This window comes from Pelophylax lessonae (genome assembly GCF_965119305.1).
Source record: "Pelophylax lessonae genome assembly, chromosome: 9".
Taxonomy (NCBI): domain Eukaryota; kingdom Metazoa; phylum Chordata; class Amphibia; order Anura; family Ranidae; genus Pelophylax; species Pelophylax lessonae.
The window spans coordinates 79,232,161-79,250,654 of record NC_138776.1 but is presented as its reverse complement, the minus strand read 5'-3'; the positions used below and the strand labels follow the sequence as shown (position 1 = coordinate 79,250,654).

General features: G+C 42.1%; 1 protein-coding gene across 1 annotated transcript in view; it reads left to right on the top strand.

Annotated features, from left to right (window-relative positions):
* Positions 1 to 18,494, top strand: part of LOC309564225 (alpha-2-macroglobulin-like) — a gene marked incomplete at its 3' end in the record, with an annotated part of 271,806 nt that overhangs the window by 38,853 nt on the left and 214,459 nt on the right.

Sequence of the window (18,494 nt, the reverse complement as noted above, 5' to 3'; positions counted from 1 at the left end):
TTGCTGTTACCTCAAAATAACTCAACACACAGCCATTAATGTCTAAACCACTGGCAACAAAAGTGAGTACACCCCTAAATGAAAATGTCCAAATTGGGCCCAAAGTGTCAGTATTTTGTGTGGCCACCATTATTTTCCAGCACTGTCTCATTTCTTCAGTGTTGTCACATGAAAAGTTATAATAAAATATTTACAAAAATGTGAGGGGTGTACTCACTTTTGTGAGATACTGTAGGTGGTATGCCTTTTTTTTACCACTGCCATCATACTGCACTTTTGAGATGCAAATGTAACCTCGCCACAAATGTAGCAGAAATTATCTGTGTGATTTTTACACAGTTTAGAGGCATCTTGGCTTGGAAAATATAATGCAACTGTTCCTTGGAAATGTTAGACAATGACACTTTCACAAGCCACCAGATATACAGTATGTGTAACTGTATGATGCATAGATCTGATCAAGACAAATGTACCTTGCAATCAGTGGTGGCTGGTGCTCCATGCGCCGGTGGGTGGCGGTGGCTTTGGCTTCTTCCTCCTGTCTTCTGCATCTCCTCCCTCCTCCTCCATGCCCAATGGCATGGCTTTTCCTTTCAGCCAATCAGGAAATGGGTCTCAAGACCCGCTTCATGATTGGCCAGGAGGAGGATCCGTGTGTCAATAGCGAATTTTCATTTGCTATTGTCACACAACTGGGTGGGCTTGGGGCGCAGTGCTCTTCGCCCCGAGACCACCCTTTGTTTAGCCTATTAGAGCCTCTGGCTCTAATCACATGGCAAAAAAAAAAAAAGCCCCATTGAAGTCCATGCGTCCGGCGCCCCGCATGTAGATTAGGGGGCTGGACACATGGATGGGGGGTGGCGCCTCTGCACCCCCAATGCACCACCTGCCGCTGCTTGCAATAAAAAAACAGTATATTACAGTTAAGTGATAATCTTTAGTCTCAAAGTGAAGGTAAACGTATTCACTTCCACGTGGTACCATTTTCATTGTTCTACCGTACTTTGCTGAGAAGTTACAAGGCATCATAACCATCAGACATCACCCTCCCTTGTAGGGAAATATACTCTCCTGTGTATAAGAAAAACATGTGTTAGGCCTGCTAGTCCTAGAAACCAGTCATAGCCATGTGAGAGGTGGGACTGTATAGGATTTGATACACCTAGCAAGGAAGGCAAGCATAAATGTAAAGGTATACATGATTTATTACAAAAACATGATAAAAACAAAAGCAACAGCAAAATTTCCGGTCATGATACAGATAACGGATTGACATATACATAGGTGATTGTAAATTGTATATTTGCCCATTCTACGCGTTTCGCAGTTTGATCTATATAATCAGTAGAACAGTGCAGCGCTCTAAAAATAATAAAACACAATGGAATAAAATCGCAGCTAAAATCGCAGATAAAACACAAAAGCAAAGTCCATCTATAAGAGCCAGATCAAAGGTCGGGTAAGAAGAATCAAAAAAGGGTAGTAGGTGTAATAGTCTTTATAAGGTGCAAAGATTCCTAATGAATTCCCGAGGAGCCAGGTGCAGATAGCAGAAGACACACACACTCCCTCCACCTTCCAGAGTGGCCTCTCACCTTATTATGGTATTACACGGGCATTGTAAACATAGACACATCACCAACTCCAACCTCTTGACAATCCTTCCAGTTATCAATGAAGGAAAAACAATCTGTAGTAAGCATGAACCTACACAGCTTCGTACTGCACACTCCTGGATGTCTCTCCGATGACAGGGTATTAAAAGGAAAAAAACGCCAGGATAGTGTAATACTGACTTTTAATATGATTAAAACATCACAAAGTGGCCTCTTACTTGTTAAAGATGGACATCAGGCATATAACAATAGAAGGACCGGGACAGCGGGACTCGCTCGGTGTCACTCGGTCTCCTCCGTGCCAGCGGGTGACGTCAGACGCTCGACTCCTCCTCCCTCCGCACGCGTATCGCCTCCGTGGGTGGAGGCTTCGTCAGCGATGAAGAGGATTGGTCCAACGTCACCTTATAAATAATCCTCCCCTTAATCTGATTGGCCAGTCCTTCTACAACGTTCCTATGGATACCCTAATGCCGGAACTAGAGGGAAATCCCGGCTCAGACTTCAGACAATCCCGAGTATGGCTATAAACAAGATGAGAGGAAACTTAACCCCTTCTCCACCTTCGGGCAGCTTAATACACTCCCCAAAGCCAATTATTAACAGGATCAGGATGGATAGCACTCAATTAATGTGCTTAATTAAAAGTTTAAAAAATAATACAACAGCGTATGACGCCGTATACCCGTTGGCACGGAAGATACATAAAAAATATATACATCATAAAGATACATGTTAAGAACGATAAAAACTTTAGACATGATAATACAACTACTTAGGACACTGCACATATAGCTATATAAATAGAAATAGAAATGAACATAAAGGAATAATTTATCGATCAGAAATAAAACAATTCAAATCAAAATCCGTGTTCAGACCCCGGGGTACGGCAACCTTCATTTCATAAATCCAAAAGGATTCCCTTTTACTTAATTGGCGAATGTAGTTGCCGCCCCTCCAGTGCTTTTTAACTTTTTCAATGCCCCAGAATTTCATATCCTTGGGGTCTTTGTTATGGAAGTTTTTGAAATGCTGGTGCAGAAAATGGGGGGATTTTCCCTTTCTAATGCACCTAACATGTTCAGCAAGTCTTACTTGGAGGGCTCTTGAGGTCCTACCAACGTACTGTAGTCCACAACTACATTCGATCACATACACAACCCCAGTAGTCGCACAGGTAATAAGGTCATTGATCTTATACTCTCTACCTGTCGCCTGAGCCACGAAATCCTTCCTGCGTTTCACATTCTTTTTCGCAGAACGGCACACAATGCATTTGCCACATGCATAAAAACCTTTCAGGAAAGCAAACAATTTATTATGTGCCTCCACTGGAGGATCTACTACTCCTGGGGCTAAAATATTCCTCAAAGTAGGTGCCCGTTTATAAACAAAACGTGGTCTGGCTGGGAGATGGTCGCGTAGTACTCGGTCTTGCATCAAAATGGGCCAATGTTTGTTAAAAATACTTTCAATTTTTTTGTATTGAATATTGTAATCTAAAACAATCCTTACATCACCCTTTGGTGCTTCTCGTTTGGGGCCACTAGTTAACAGCGTATTACGGTCAATCTCTTTGACACTTGAGAGGTCCTTAAATAGTCTCTCTTTATTGTAACCCTTCTGTAAAAACCTTTCAGATAAGACATTGGCCTGTTCCATATAGTCAACTTCTGAGGAACAATTGCGTCTTAGCCTGACAAACTGCCCTTTCGGAATGTTACAGAGCCAAGAGGCATGATGGCAGCTGTCGAGAGGGATGTATGCATTTCTGTCTGTTGGTTTGAAGTGGTTACTAGTCATGAACCCTCTGGTTCCCTTTGAGATGACCAGATCCAGAAAAACTACACTGGTAGTACTAGTGGTCCATGTGAGTACTATGTTTTTGTTATTATTATTTAATTTACTCATAAATGTCTCAAGGTGGTCCATTTCACCGTTCCACACAAAGAACACGTCATCGATGTACCTTTTATAGCACACCAGTTCGGGGGGACGGTCATGAAACACCACCTCCTCCTCCCAGTGGGCCATAAATAGGTTGGCCACACTGGGAGCGAAACGGGCGCCCATGGCCACACCTCTTTTCTGGAGATAATAGTTATTGCCATACCAGAAATAATTTCTTGAGAGGCAAAAGAATAAACTACTTAGGAGAAAAATCCTAAGTTTCCTCGGAAGGCTAGATGTTGCAAACGCCCACTTGACTGCTGCCTCTGCTTCTTCATGGTCTATGATAGTGTACAGCGAACCTACGTCCGCTGTAACTAAAATAGAATTAGAAGCGCAGGGCACATCTTGCAGAAGCTGGATAATGTGCTTAGTGTCTTTTAAGTAGGCTTCTGTAGACACTACTAATGGTTGAAGGTGCACATCGACAAATTGGCCCAACCGGGATGTCACGGAATCAATACCGTTGACAATCGGTCTTCCCGGTGGGCGTTCCCTGTCTTTGTGCACCTTCGGTAGACAATAGATAATCGGAGTTCTACAGAAAAGTGGATCCAAATAAAGTGACTCTTTCTTGTTGAGGACTCCCTTATGTTTGCCTGACTCAATTAATTTGCTCAGTTCCCCTTTGAATTTCAAAGAGGGGTCACTCCTTAATAGTTCATATGTATCGCTATCTGCCAATAAGCGGTTCATCTCCTCTTTATAGTATTCCAGACTCAGTACTACCAGACCTCCACCTTTATCGGCAGGTCTGATCACAATTCCTTTGTTATCTTCAAGAGATTTTATACCTGCTTTAATATATTGTGGGTCCGATATCCTTTTAACCTTCAAACTCTCCAGGTCCTTACAGACCATATTTTTGAAGACATCAATAAATTTATTTGTTTTTATTAAGAGGATTGAATACTGATTTATTCCGCAAATTGGAACTGGGCATAACTGTGCTCGATGAACTAGTTATTGCAGAGGAATCTGTATTAGTTGTGTTCTTAAGGATAGGGTTGGATAAGCAATATTTTTTCACGTTAATTGTCCTAACAAATTTCTGAATATTAACATATGTTTGAAATTTGTTCAGGTTACGTGCTGGAGCAAACTTAAGTCCCTTATCTAGGGTTTTGAGCTCTTCAACTCCCAGAGTCACTCCACTTAAATTGTATATCCCTGCCCCTAACGGGATCTTTTTTCTTTGGACCCTCTGGCCTCTTCTTTTTCCTCTCTGTTTCTTTTGGCTGGTTTGTTCCCTGGTGTTTCCTGTATCGGGCCTCTCCACCAGTTGTCCATTTGGTTCAGGGGTGGAGGGGGAGGGGGGGGTAGGCAACTGCCTGTCCCCCCCGATTCCCTAAAAAAACCCCATTCCCATTACCTTGTGGTTCGCTCAGGGGTTCATACCTATTCTGAGTGGTTACCTGTGAGGGCTGTTGGTAATTAGCTCTATTAGGGTAACCGCCTCTCTGGGCATTAGGTTTCCATCCTTTCCCCCTTCCTCGAGCAGGGACTTGCCACCCTGAGTTTTGGGGGTATTGTGCAGGGGGTCTAGGGGAAAAATTATTTTGAGGATAGTCGTTATAATAATAACTATCCTGTCCTCTCCTAGGGGTATTATTATTCTTCCCCTTACCCCTTTTGCCACCTTTTTTTCCTCCCCTATTACCTGGTCCACTCCTATTATCATATTGATACACAGGGGTGGAAGGTGCTCTCCAATATCCAGCTTGTGTATTCCTGATTGGAGGAACGGGGGTCGCAGGGGGGGGGGTCATCCTGTTGGCCACTCTCTTCCTCTTCCATAGGGACACTCACAAGGGGACTTTTTTGCCACTTAAAAATATCGTTTTTTTGGAAATCCTCCCAATCCCTTAGGAATTTCTTCTTTTTCTTATTCTGGGTATCATTATCCCATTTAATAAGCCTATTCTGAAGGGTCCCAGAACCTTTAATAAACTCTTCTTTATCTTTAAAGGGTTCCAATGCTGATTGAATCTCCTTAATTTGGGCGTCAATAATTTTGAGTTTACGACGTTTCCTCATCAATAAAAATTCTAACAGTTGTTCTCCCTTTTTTAAGAAGAATTCCCTCCACTCACTGAGGGATTCTTCATCTAACAACCCGTCATTGGGTGGGACATCCCACCTCAGACGTCTAGGGATTAATTTGTTCTTGATGTAATATTCAAAGGTGGTAATATCCCACCATATTTTCACCTTCTTCTCTAGTGCATAACCAAGTCTCCTAAATAGGGATGAAACATCTCCTTCTGAACTAGGGGCTGGAGCACTAGAGAAGATATCACCAAGATCAATTTCCCTTTTATCCAGATAGCTGAAAATATCCATGAAGAGCAGCTAATATGAGTAACTGTATAAGCAGAATAAACAAATGGTAAGAAATATCAGCGCTCAACCCTATCAGATAGCAGCTGAACACTAAAACAGGCACAGAAACAAAACCTGGGTAGCTAAAAATATAAACAGTAGAACAGTGCAGCGCTCTAAAAATAATAAAACACAATGGAATAAAATCGCAGCTAAAATCGCAGATAAAACACAAAAGCAAAGTCCATCTATAAGAGCCAGATCAAAGGTCGGGTAAGAAGAATCAAAAAAGGGTAGTAGGTGTAATAGTCTTTATAAGGTGCAAAGATTCCTAATGAATTCCCGAGGAGCCAGGTGCAGATAGCAGAAGACACACACACTCCCTCCACCTTCCAGAGTGGCCTCTCACCTTATTATGGTATTACACGGGCATTGTAAACATAGACACATCACCAACTCCAACCTCTTGACAATCCTTCCAGTTATCAATGAAGGAAAAACAATCTGTAGTAAGCATGAACCTACACAGCTTCGTACTGCACACTCCTGGATGTCTCTCCGATGACAGGGTATTAAAAGGAAAAAAACGCCAGGATAGTGTAATACTGACTTTTAATATGATTAAAACATCACAAAGTGGCCTCTTACTTGTTAAAGATGGACATCAGGCATATAACAATAGAAGGACCGGGACAGCGGGACTCGCTCGGTGTCACTCGGTCTCCTCCGTGCCAGCGGGTGACGTCAGACGCTCGACTCCTCCTCCCTCCGCACGCGTATCGCCTCCGTGGGTGGAGGCTTCGTCAGCGATGAAGAGGATTGGTCCAACGTCACCTTATAAATAATCCTCCCCTTAATCTGATTGGCCAGTCCTTCTACAACGTTCCTATGGATACCCTAATGCCGGAACTAGAGGGAAATCCCGGCTCAGACTTCAGACAATCCCGAGTATGGCTATAAACAAGATGAGAGGAAACTTAACCCCTTCTCCACCTTCGGGCAGCTTAATACACTCCCCAAAGCCAATTATTAACAGGATCAGGATGGATAGCACTCAATTAATGTGCTTAATTAAAAGTTTAAAAAATAATACAACAGCGTATGACGCCGTATACCCGTTGGCACGGAAGATACATAAAAAATATATACATCATAAAGATACATGTTAAGAACGATAAAAACTTTAGACATGATAATACAACTACTTAGGACACTGCACATATAGCTATATAAATAGAAATAGAAATGAACATAAAGGAATAATTTATCGATCAGAAATAAAACAATTCAAATCAAAATCCGTGTTCAGACCCCGGGGTACGGCAACCTTCATTTCATAAATCCAAAAGGATTCCCTTTTACTTAATTGGCGAATGTAGTTGCCGCCCCTCCAGTGCTTTTTAACTTTTTCAATGCCCCAGAATTTCATATCCTTGGGGTCTTTGTTATGGAAGTTTTTGAAATGCTGGTACAGAAAATGGGGGGATTTTCCCTTTCTAATGCACCTAACATGTTCAGCAAGTCTTACTTGGAGGGCTCTTGAGGTCCTACCAACGTACTGTAGTCCACAACTACATTCGATCACATACACAACCCCAGTAGTCGCACAGGTAATAAGGTCATTGATCTTATACTCTCTACCTGTCGCCTGAGCCACGAAATCCTTCCTGCGTTTCACATTCTTTTTCGCAGAACGGCACACAATGCATTTGCCACATGCATAAAAACCTTTCAGGAAAGCAAACAATTTATTATGTGCCTCCACTGGAGGATCTACTACTCCTGGGGCTAAAATATTCCTCAAAGTAGGTGCCCGTTTATAAACAAAACGTGGTCTGGCTGGGAGATGGTCGCGTAGTACTCGGTCTTGCATCAAAATGGGTCAATGTTTGTTAAAAATACTTTCAATTTTTTTGTATTGAATATTGTAATCTAAAACAATCCTTACATCACCCTTTGGTGCTTCTCGTTTGGGGCCACTAGTTAACAGCGTATTACGGTCAATCTCTTTGACACTTGAGAGGTCCTTAAATAGTCTCTCTTTATTGTAACCCTTCTGTAAAAACCTTTCAGATAAGACATTGGCCTGTTCCATATAGTCAACTTCTGAGGAACAATTGCGTCTTAGCCTGACAAACTGCCCTTTCGGAATGTTACAGAGCCAAGAGGCATGATGGCAGCTGTCGAGAGGGATGTATGCATTTCTGTCTGTTGGTTTGAAGTGGTTACTAGTCATGAACCCTCTGGTTCCCTTTGAGATGACCAGATCCAGAAAAACTACACTGGTAGTACTAGTGGTCCATGTGAGTACTATGTTTTTGTTATTATTATTTAATTTACTCATAAATGTCTCAAGGTGGTCCATTTCACCGTTCCACACAAAGAACACGTCATCGATGTACCTTTTATAGCACACCAGTTCGGGGGGACGGTCATGAAACACCACCTCCTCCTCCCAGTGGGCCATAAATAGGTTGGCCACACTGGGAGCGAAACGGGCGCCCATGGCCACACCTCTTTTCTGGAGATAATAGTTATTGCCATACCAGAAATAATTTCTTGAGAGGCAAAAGAATAAACTACTTAGAAGAAAACTCCTAAGTTTCCTCGGAAGGCTAGATGTTGCAAACGCCCACTTGACTGCTGCCTCTGCTTCTTCATGGTCTATGATAGTGTACAGCGAACCTACGTCCGCTGTAACTAAAATAGAATTAGAAGCGCAGGGCACATCTTGCAGAAGCTGGATAATGTGCTTAGTGTCTTTTAAGTAGGCTTCTGTAGACACTACTAATGGTTGAAGGTGCACATCGACAAATTGGCCCAACCGGGATGTCACGGAATCAATACCGTTGACAATCGGTCTTCCCGGTGGGCGTTCCCTGTCTTTGTGCACCTTCGGTAGACAATAGATAATCGGAGTTCTACAGAAAAGTGGATCCAAATAAAGTGACTCTTTCTTGTTGAGGACTCCCTTATGTTTGCCTGACTCTATTAATTTGCTCAGTTCCCCTTTGAATTTCAAAGAGGGGTCACTCCTTAATAGTTCATATGTATCGCTATCTGCCAATAAGCGGTTCATCTCCTCTTTATAGTATTCCAGACTCAGTACTACCAGACCTCCACCTTTATCGGCAGGTCTGATCACAATTCCTTTGTTATCTTCAAGAGATTTTATACCTGCTTTAATATATTGTGGGTCCGATATCCTTTTAACCTTCAAACTCTCCAGGTCCTTACAGACCATATTTTTGAAGACATCAATAAATTTATTGTTTTTATTAAGAGGATTGAATACTGATTTATTCCGCAAATTGGAACTGGGCATAACTGTGCTCGATGAACTAGTTAGTGCAGAGGAATCTGTATTAGTTGTGTTCTTAAGGATAGGGTTGGATAAGCAATATTTTTTCACGTTAATTGTCCTAACAAATTTCTGAATATTAACATATGTTTGAAATTTGTTCAGGTTACGTGCTGGAGCAAACTTAAGTCCCTTATCTAGGGTTTTGAGCTCTTCAACTCCCAGAGTCACTCCACTTAAATTGTATATCCCTGCCCCTAACGGGATCTTTTTTCTTTGGACCCTCCGGCCTCCTCTTTTTCCTCTCTGTTTCTTTTGGCTGGTTTGTTCCCTGGTGTTTCCTGTATCGGGCCTCTCCACCAGTTGTCCATTTGGTTCAGGGGTGGAGGGGGAGGGGGGGGTAGGCAACTGCCTGTCCCCCCCGATTCCCTAAAAAAACCCCATTCCCATTACCTTGTGGTTCGCTCAGGGGTTCATACCTATTCTGAGTGGTTACCTGTGAGGGCTGTTGGTAATTAGCTCTATTAGGGTAACCGCCTCTCTGGGCATTAGGTTTCCATCCTTTCCCCCTTCCTCGAGCAGGGACTTGCCACCCTGAGTTTTGGGGGTATTGTGCAGGGGGTCTAGGGGAAAAATTATTTTGAGGATAGTCGTTATAATAATAACTATCCTGTCCTCTCCTAGGGGTATTATTATTCTTCCCCTTACCCCTTTTGCCACCTCTTTTTCCTCCCCTATTACCTGGTCCACTCCTATTATCATATTGATACACAGGGGTGGAAGGTGCTCTCCAATATCCAGCTTGTGTATTCCTGATTGGAGGAACGGGGGTCGCAGGGGGAGGGGGGGTCATCCTGTTGGCCACTCTCTTCCTCTTCCATATGGACACTCACAAGGGGACTTTTTTGCCACTTAAAAATATCGTTTTTTTGGAAATCCTCCCAATCCCTTAGGATTACCACCTTTGAATATTACATCAAGAACAAATTAATCCCTAGACGTCTGAGGTGGGATGTCCCACCCAATGACGGGTTGTTAGATGAAGAATCCCTCAGTGAGTGGAGGGAATTCTTCTTAAAAAAGGGAGAACAACTGTTAGAATTTTTATTGATGAGGAAACGTCGTAAACTCAAAATTATTGACGCCCAAATTAAGGAGATTCAATCAGCATTGGAACCCTTTAAAGATAAAGAAGAGTTTATTAAAGGTTCTGGGACCCTTCAGAATAGGCTTATTAAATGGGATAATGATACCCAGAATAAGAAAAAGAAGAAATTCCTAAGGGATTGGGAGGATTTCCAAAAAAACGATATTTTTAAGTGGCAAAAAAGTCCCCTTGTGAGTGTCCCTATGGAAGAGGAAGAGAGTGGCCAACAGGATGACCCCCCCCCCCCCTGCGACCCCCGTTCCTCCAATCAGGAATACACAAGCTGGATATTGGAGAGCACCTTCCACCCCTGTGTATCAATATGATAATAGGAGTGGACCAGGTAATAGGGGAGGAAAAAGAGGTGGCAAAAGGGGTAAGGGGAAGAATAATAATACCCCTAGGAGAGGACAGGATAGTTATTATTATAACGACTATCCTCAAAATAATTTTTCCCCTAGACCCCCTGCACAATACCCCCAAAACTCAGGGTGGCAAGTCCCTGCTCGAGGAAGGGGGAAAGGATGGAAACCTAATGCCCAGAGAGGCGGTTACCCTAATAGAGCTAATTACCAACAGCCCTCACAGGTAACCACTCAGAATAGGTATGAACCCCTGAGCGAACCACAAGGTAATGGGAATGGGTTTTTTTTAGGGAATCGGGGGGGACAGGCAGTTGCCTACCCCCCCCTCCCCCTCCACCCCTGAACCAAATGGACAACTGGTGGAGAGGCCCGATACAGGAAACACCAGGGAACAAACCAGCCAAAAGAAACAGAGAGGAAAAAGAGGAGGCCGGAGGGTCCAAAGAAAAAAGATCCCGTTAGGGGCAGGGATATACAATTTAAGTGGAGTGACTCTGGGAGTTGAAGAGCTCAAAACCCTAGATAAGGGACTTAAGTTTGCTCCAGCACGTAACCTGAACAAATTTCAAACATATGTTAATATTCAGAAATTTGTTAGGACAATTAACGTGAAAAAATATTGCTTATCCAACCCTATCCTTAAGAACACAACTAATACAGATTCCTCTGCACTAACTAGTTCATCGAGCACAGTTATGCCCAGTTCCAATTTGCGGAATAAATCAGTATTCAATCCTCTTAATAAAAACAATAAATTTATTGATGTCTTCAAAAATATGGTCTGTAAGGACCTGGAGAGTTTGAAGGTTAAAAGGATATCGGACCCACAATATATTAAAGCAGGTATAAAATCTCTTGAAGATAACAAAGGAATTGTGATCAGACCTGCCGATAAAGGTGGAGGTCTGGTAGTACTGAGTCTGGAATACTATAAAGAGGAGATGAACCGCTTATTGGCAGATAGCGATACATATGAACTATTAAGGAGTGACCCCTCTTTGAAATTCAAAGGGGAACTGAGCAAATTAATAGAGTCAGGCAAACATAAGGGAGTCCTCAACAAGAAAGAGTCACTTTATTTGGATCCACTTTTCTGTAGAACTCCGATTATCTATTGTCTACCGAAGGTGCACAAAGACAGGGAACGCCCACCGGGAAGACCGATTGTCAACGGTATTGATTCCGTGACATCCCGGTTGGGCCAATTTGTCGATGTGCACCTTCAACCATTAGTAGTGTCTACAGAAGCCTACTTAAAAGACACTAAGCACATTATCCAGCTTCTGCAAGATGTGCCCTGCGCTTCTAATTCTATTTTAGTTACAGCGGACGAAGGTTCGCTGTACACTATCATAGACCATGAAGAAGCAGAGGCAGCAGTCAAGTGGGCGTTTGCAACATCTAGCCTTCCGAGGAAACTTAGGAGTTTTCTCCTAAGTAGTTTATTCTTTTGCCTCTCAAGAAATTATTTCTGGTATGGCAATAACTATTATCTCCAGAAAAGAGGTGTGGCCATGGGCGCCCGTTTCGCTCCCAGTGTGGCCAACCTATTTATGGCCCACTGGGAGGAGGAGGTGGTGTTTCATGACCGTCCCCCCGAACTGGTGTGCTATAAAAGGTACATCGATGACGTGTTCTTTGTGTGGAACGGTGAAATGGACCACCTTGAGACATTTATGAGTAAATTAAATAATAATAACAAAAACATAGTACTCACATGGACCACTAGTACTACCAGTGTAGTTTTTCTGGATCTGGTCATCTCAAAGGGAACCAGAGGGTTCATGACTAGTAACCACTTCAAACCAACAGACAGAAATGCATACATCCCTCTCGACAGCTGCCATCATGCCTCTTGGCTCTGTAACATTCCGAAAGGGCAGTTTGTCAGGCTAAGACGCAATTGTTCCTCAGAAGTTGACTATATGGAACAGGCCAATGTCTTATCTGAAAGGTTTTTACAGAAGGGTTACAATAAAGAGAGACTATTTAAGGACCTCTCAAGTGTCAAAGAGATTGACCGTAATACGCTGTTAACTAGTGGCCCCAAACGAGAAGCACCAAAGGGTGATGTAAGGATTGTTTTAGATTACAATATTCAATACAAAAAAATTGAAAGTATTTTTAACAAACATTGACCCATTTTGATGCAAGACCGAGTACTACGCGACCATCTCCCAGCCAGACCACGTTTTGTTTATAAACGGGCACCTACTTTGAGGAATATTTTAGCCCCAGGAGTAGTAGATCCTCCAGTGGAGGCACATAATAAATTGTTTGCTTTCCTGAAAGGTTTTTATGCATGTGGCAAATGCATTGTGTGCCGTTCTGCGAAAAAGAATGTGAAACGCAGGAAGGATTTCGTGGCTCAGGCGACAGGTAGAGAGTATAAGATCAATGACCTTATTACCTGTGCGACTACTGGGGTTGTGTATGTGATCGAATGTAGTTGTGGACTACAGTACGTTGGTAGGACCTCAAGAGCCCTCCAAGTAAGACTTGCTGAACATGTTAGGTGCATTAGAAAGGGAAAATCCCCCCATTTTCTGTACCAGCATTTCAAAAACTTCCATAACAAAGACCCCAAGGATATGAAATTCTGGGGCATTGAAAAAGTTAAAAAGCACTGGAGGGGCGGCAACTACATTCGCCAATTAAGTAAAAGGGAATCCTTTTGGATTTATGAAATGAAGGTTGCCGTACCCCGGGGTCTGAACACGGATTTTGATTTGAATTGTTTTATTTCTGATCGATAAATTATTCCTTTATGTTCATTTCTATTTCTATTTATATAGCTATATGTGCAGTGTCCTAAGTAGTTGTATTATCATGTCTAAAGTTTTTATCGTTCTTAACATGTATCTTTATGATGTATATATTTTTTATGTATCTTCCGTGCCAACGGGTATACGGCGTCATACGCTGTTGTATTATTTTTTAAACTTTTAATTAAGCACATTAATTGAGTGCTATCCATCCTGATCCTGTTAATAATTGGCTTTGGGGAGTGTATTAAGCTGCCCGAAGGTGGAGAAGGGGTTAAGTTTCCTCTCATCTTGTTTATAGCCATACTCGGGATTGTTTGAAGTCTGAGCCGGGATTTCCCTCTAGTTCCGGCATTAGGGTATCCATAGGAACGTTGTAGAAGGACTGGCCAATCAGATTAAGGGGAGGATTATTTATAAGGTGACGTTGGACCAATCCTCTTCATCGCTGACGAAGCCTCCACCCACGGAGGCGATACGCGTGCGGAGGGAGGAGGAGTCGAGCGTCTGACGTCACCCGCTGGCACGGAGGAGACCGAGTGACACCGAGCGAGTCCCGCTGTCCCGGTCCTTCTATTGTTATATGCCTGATGTCCATCTTTAACAAGTAAGAGGCCACTTTGTGATGTTTTAATCATATTAAAAGTCAGTATTACACTATCCTGGTGTTTTTTTCCTTTTAATACCCTGTCATCGGAGAGACATCCAGGAGTGTGCAGTACGAAGCTGTGTAGGTTCATGCTTACTACAGATTGTTTTTCCTTCATTGATAACTGGAAGGATTGTCAAGAGGTTGGAGTTGGTGATGTGTCTATGTTTACAATGCCCGTGTAATACCATAATAAGGTGAGAGGCCACTCTGGAAGGTGGAGGGAGTGTGTGTGTCTTCTGCTATCTGCACCTGGCTCCTCGGGAATTCATTAGGAATCTTTGCACCTTATAAAGACTATTACACCTACTACCCTTTTTTGATTCTTCTTACCCGACCTTTGATCTGGCTCTTATAGATGGACTTTGCTTTTGTGTTTTATCTGCGATTTTAGCTGCGATTTTATTCCATTGTGTTTTATTATTTTTAGAGCGCTGCACTGTTCTACTGTTTATATTTTTAGCTACCCAGGTTTTGTTTCTGTGCCTGTTTTAGTGTTCAGCTGCTATCTGATAGGGTTGAGCGCTGATATTTCTTACCATTTGTTTGATCTATATAATCATTGCTTCGTCAGGAATGTAGGCAAATAATTCACCTTGTAAAGGCTTGAAGTAAGAACAAGTGAAGAGAAAAATAGGTAGGAAGAGAAAAACAAAAGAAAAACAACTCGCAATGTCAATCGTAATTTAAACATATTCATTAAAAAAGAAACATTTATTTCAAGAATAAGAAACACAGCTGAATGCAGCCGTGTTTATTGAATAAGTACATGCTTACCATACTTCGTTTTAGTCATCAAGAATACATATAAATCCGGTAGGAGGTATCGTCAGAGTAGCCAACATATAAGCCCCAACCATCCGACCAGGGGGGGGCCAGCATTTGCCCTCCCATGGGGGCGGTCATAAAGGTGCAGGCTGGACCGTGCTTAAATTTGTGGACAAACACCACTGCGGCAGGCAAAAAGTGGAACTACGGGGTATCTATATGAAAGATTAACATAATAAATGATCACTTAAATAATATGGACTGGTCTGTGGCTTATTCTAATTAATTACCCCACCACCACAGAATGCCTCAAATAAATATCAAATCCTTAGGGGGACAAAATAAGAGAACAAAAAGATTGTAAAATGTGTTCATAGTGGCCATATTCGGTCAGCATCCCCACAATGATATATCATTTGGTCAAATCCTAGATCCAACCATATAGTCTCCAGTTCCTCAAGGGAAACAAAGAGGAACACAGATTTCACAGAAAGTGAAAGAGTGGCTATGGGGAGTATAATGAAATTAGCCGAAGTGGTGATGCAATAAAAATAATAAACAGGTGGATATATTGAGAATAGTATAGGGGGAGGCATAGTGATAGTCCGACCACAAATTAAAGGTACTTACTAATTGAAATGACGCCACCACAATGGAGAGCAGAGAGGAGCCGCTAACGGTGCTTCATTAAATTCTGGAGTGAGTTCAAGCAGTAATTATATATCAGCTACTAGTCCATCTAGAACCCTAAGGGTTAGGGTTAGGGTTAGGGTTCAGGTTGAGGTTAGGGTTAGAGTTAGGGTTAAGGTAACTCTAAGGGTTAGGGTTAGGGTTACCCTTAGGGTTAGGGTTTGGGTTGAGGTTAGGGTTAGAGTTACGTAAACAGCCGTCTGTCATTCTCCCTGAAATGATCACAGAGGCTATGTGATCCTGCTATATAGGATCGCATGTCTCTGTGATTACTTCACAAGCCACACCCCGTGACAGTTAGAATCACGCCCCTAGGGACACATTTAACCCCTTGATCACAAGTACGGTTAACCCCTTCCCTGTCAGTGTCATTTTTACAGTAACAGTGCATATTTTTAGCACTGATTACTGTAGTAATGTCACTGGTACCCCCCAAAAGTGTCAAAAATGTCAGTTAAGGGTCCAATCTGTCTGCCACAATGTCGCAGTCCCACAAAAAAAATCGCAGATCGCCGCCATTACGAGTAAAAAAAAAACAATAAAAATTATATAAATCTTTCCCGTAGTTATTAAACGCAATAGCTTTTGCGCAAACCTATCAGAATATGCTTATTGCGATTTTTTTTACCAAAAATATGTAGCAGAAAACAAATTGGCCTAAAATGTTAAAAACTTTTGACTTTTACATATTTTTTTTTGAGAATTTCATATTAAAAAAATGTGAAAAATATTGTTATTTTTTCAAAATTGACGCTCTTTTTTTGTTTATAGCGCAAAAAATAAAAATTGCACAGGTGATCAAATACCACCAAAAGAAAGCTATGTTTGTGGGGAAAAAAGGACGTCAATTTTGTTTGGGTACAGCGTCGCATGACCACTTAATTGCCCGTTAAAATCACGCAGTGCCGAATCGCAAAATAGGACCCGGTCTTTGAGCAGCCAAATCGTCTGGTCTGAAAGTGGTTAAAAATGCTTTTTATTTTTTTCATTGAGATATGTTCTTTAGGGCATTACCCAGGTCCCCATACCCTTTTTTGGGAACAACTTGCCTTTAAGGCTTTAAAATTAGTTCTTTTGATTTTAGAAGTTCGAATTCCCATAGACTTCAATGGAGTTCGAAAGTTTGAGTTCGGCAAACTTTCCCGATGTTCGCGGTGTTTTGTGTGAACCGAACAGGGGTATGTTCGGCTCATTACTAGTTAGGGATTATCATGGGGAAGTCTGCAGACCTACAATTTATATTTTCTTTAATACCTTTTGAAACCTAATGGTAAAGTTACAGATCACACCATTTAAAAGGCTAGTATCCTTTCAAATAAGGATACTGAGCATTTAACCCCCCAGACCTTAACTAACCCACCAACCTCAGATACATACTTACAGGTCCTTTTCAAAAAAATTGCATATTGTGATAAAGTTCATTATTTTCTGTAATGTACTGATAAACATTATACTTTCATATATTTTAGATTCATTACACACAACTGAAGTAGTGCAAGCCTTTTATTGTTTTAATATTGATGATTTTGGCATACAGCTCATGAAAACTCAAAATTCCTATCTCAAAAAATTAGCATATCATGAAAAGGTTCTCTAAACGAGCTATTAACCTAATCATCTGAATCAGGCTTTTAAAAACTCCCAGCAATCATGGGTAAGACTGCCGACCTGACTGCTGTCCAGAAGGCCATCATTGACACCCTCAAGCAAAAGGGTAAGACACAGAAAGAAATTTCTGAACGAATAGGCTGTTCCCAGAGTGCTGTATCAAGGCACCTCAGTGGGAAGTCTGTGGGAAGGAAAAAGTGTGGCAGAAAACGCTGCACAACAAGAAGAGGTGACCGGACCCTGAGGAAGATTGTGGAGAAGGACCGATTCCAGACCTTGGGGACCTGCGGAAGCAGTGGACTGAGTCTGGAGTAGAAACATCTAGAGCCACCGTGTACAGGCGTGTGCAGGAAATGGGCTACAGGTGCAGCATTCCCCAGGTCAAGCCACTTTTGAACCAGAAACAGCGGCAGAAGCGCCTGACCTGGGCTACAGAGAAGCAGCACTGGACTGTTGCTCAGTGGTCCAAAGTACTTTTTTCGGATGAAAGCAAATTTTGCATGTCATTCGGAAATCAAGGTGCCAGAGTCTGGAGGAAGACTGGGGAGAGGGAAATGCCAAAATGCCTGAAGTCCAGTGTCAAGTACCCACAGTCAGTGATGGTCTGGGGTGCCATGTCAGCTGCTGGTGTTGGTCCACTGTGTTTTATCAAGGGCAGGGTCAATGCAGCTAGCTATCAGGAGATTTTGGAGCACTGAAGATTTTGGAGATGAAGATTTCATTTTTCAGCACGACCTGGCACCTGCTCACAGTGCCAAAACCACTGGTAAATGGTTTACTGACCATGGTATTACTGTGCTCAATTGGCCTGCCAACTCTCCTGACCTGAACCCCATAGAGAATATGTGGGATGTTGTGAAGAGAAAGATGAAAGACGCAAGACCCAACACTCTGGATGAGCTCAAGGCCGCTATCGAAGCATCCTGGGCCTCCATAACACCTCAGCAGTGCCACAGGCTGATTGCCTCCATGCCACGCCGCATTGAAGCAGTCATTTCTGCAAAAGGATTCCTGACCAAGTATTGAGTGCATAACTGAACATAATTTTTTGAAGGTTGACTTTTTTGTATTAAAAACACTTTTCTTTTATTGGTCGGATGAAATATGCTAATTTTTTGAGATAGGAATTTTGGGTTTTCATGAGCTGTATGCCAAAATCATCAATATTAAAACAATAAAAGGCTTGCACTACTTCAGTTGTGTGTAATGAATCTAAAAAATATGAAAGTCTAATGTTTATCAGTACATTACAGAAAATAATGAACTTTATCACAATATGCTAATTTTTTTAAAAGGACCTACTGGATCTT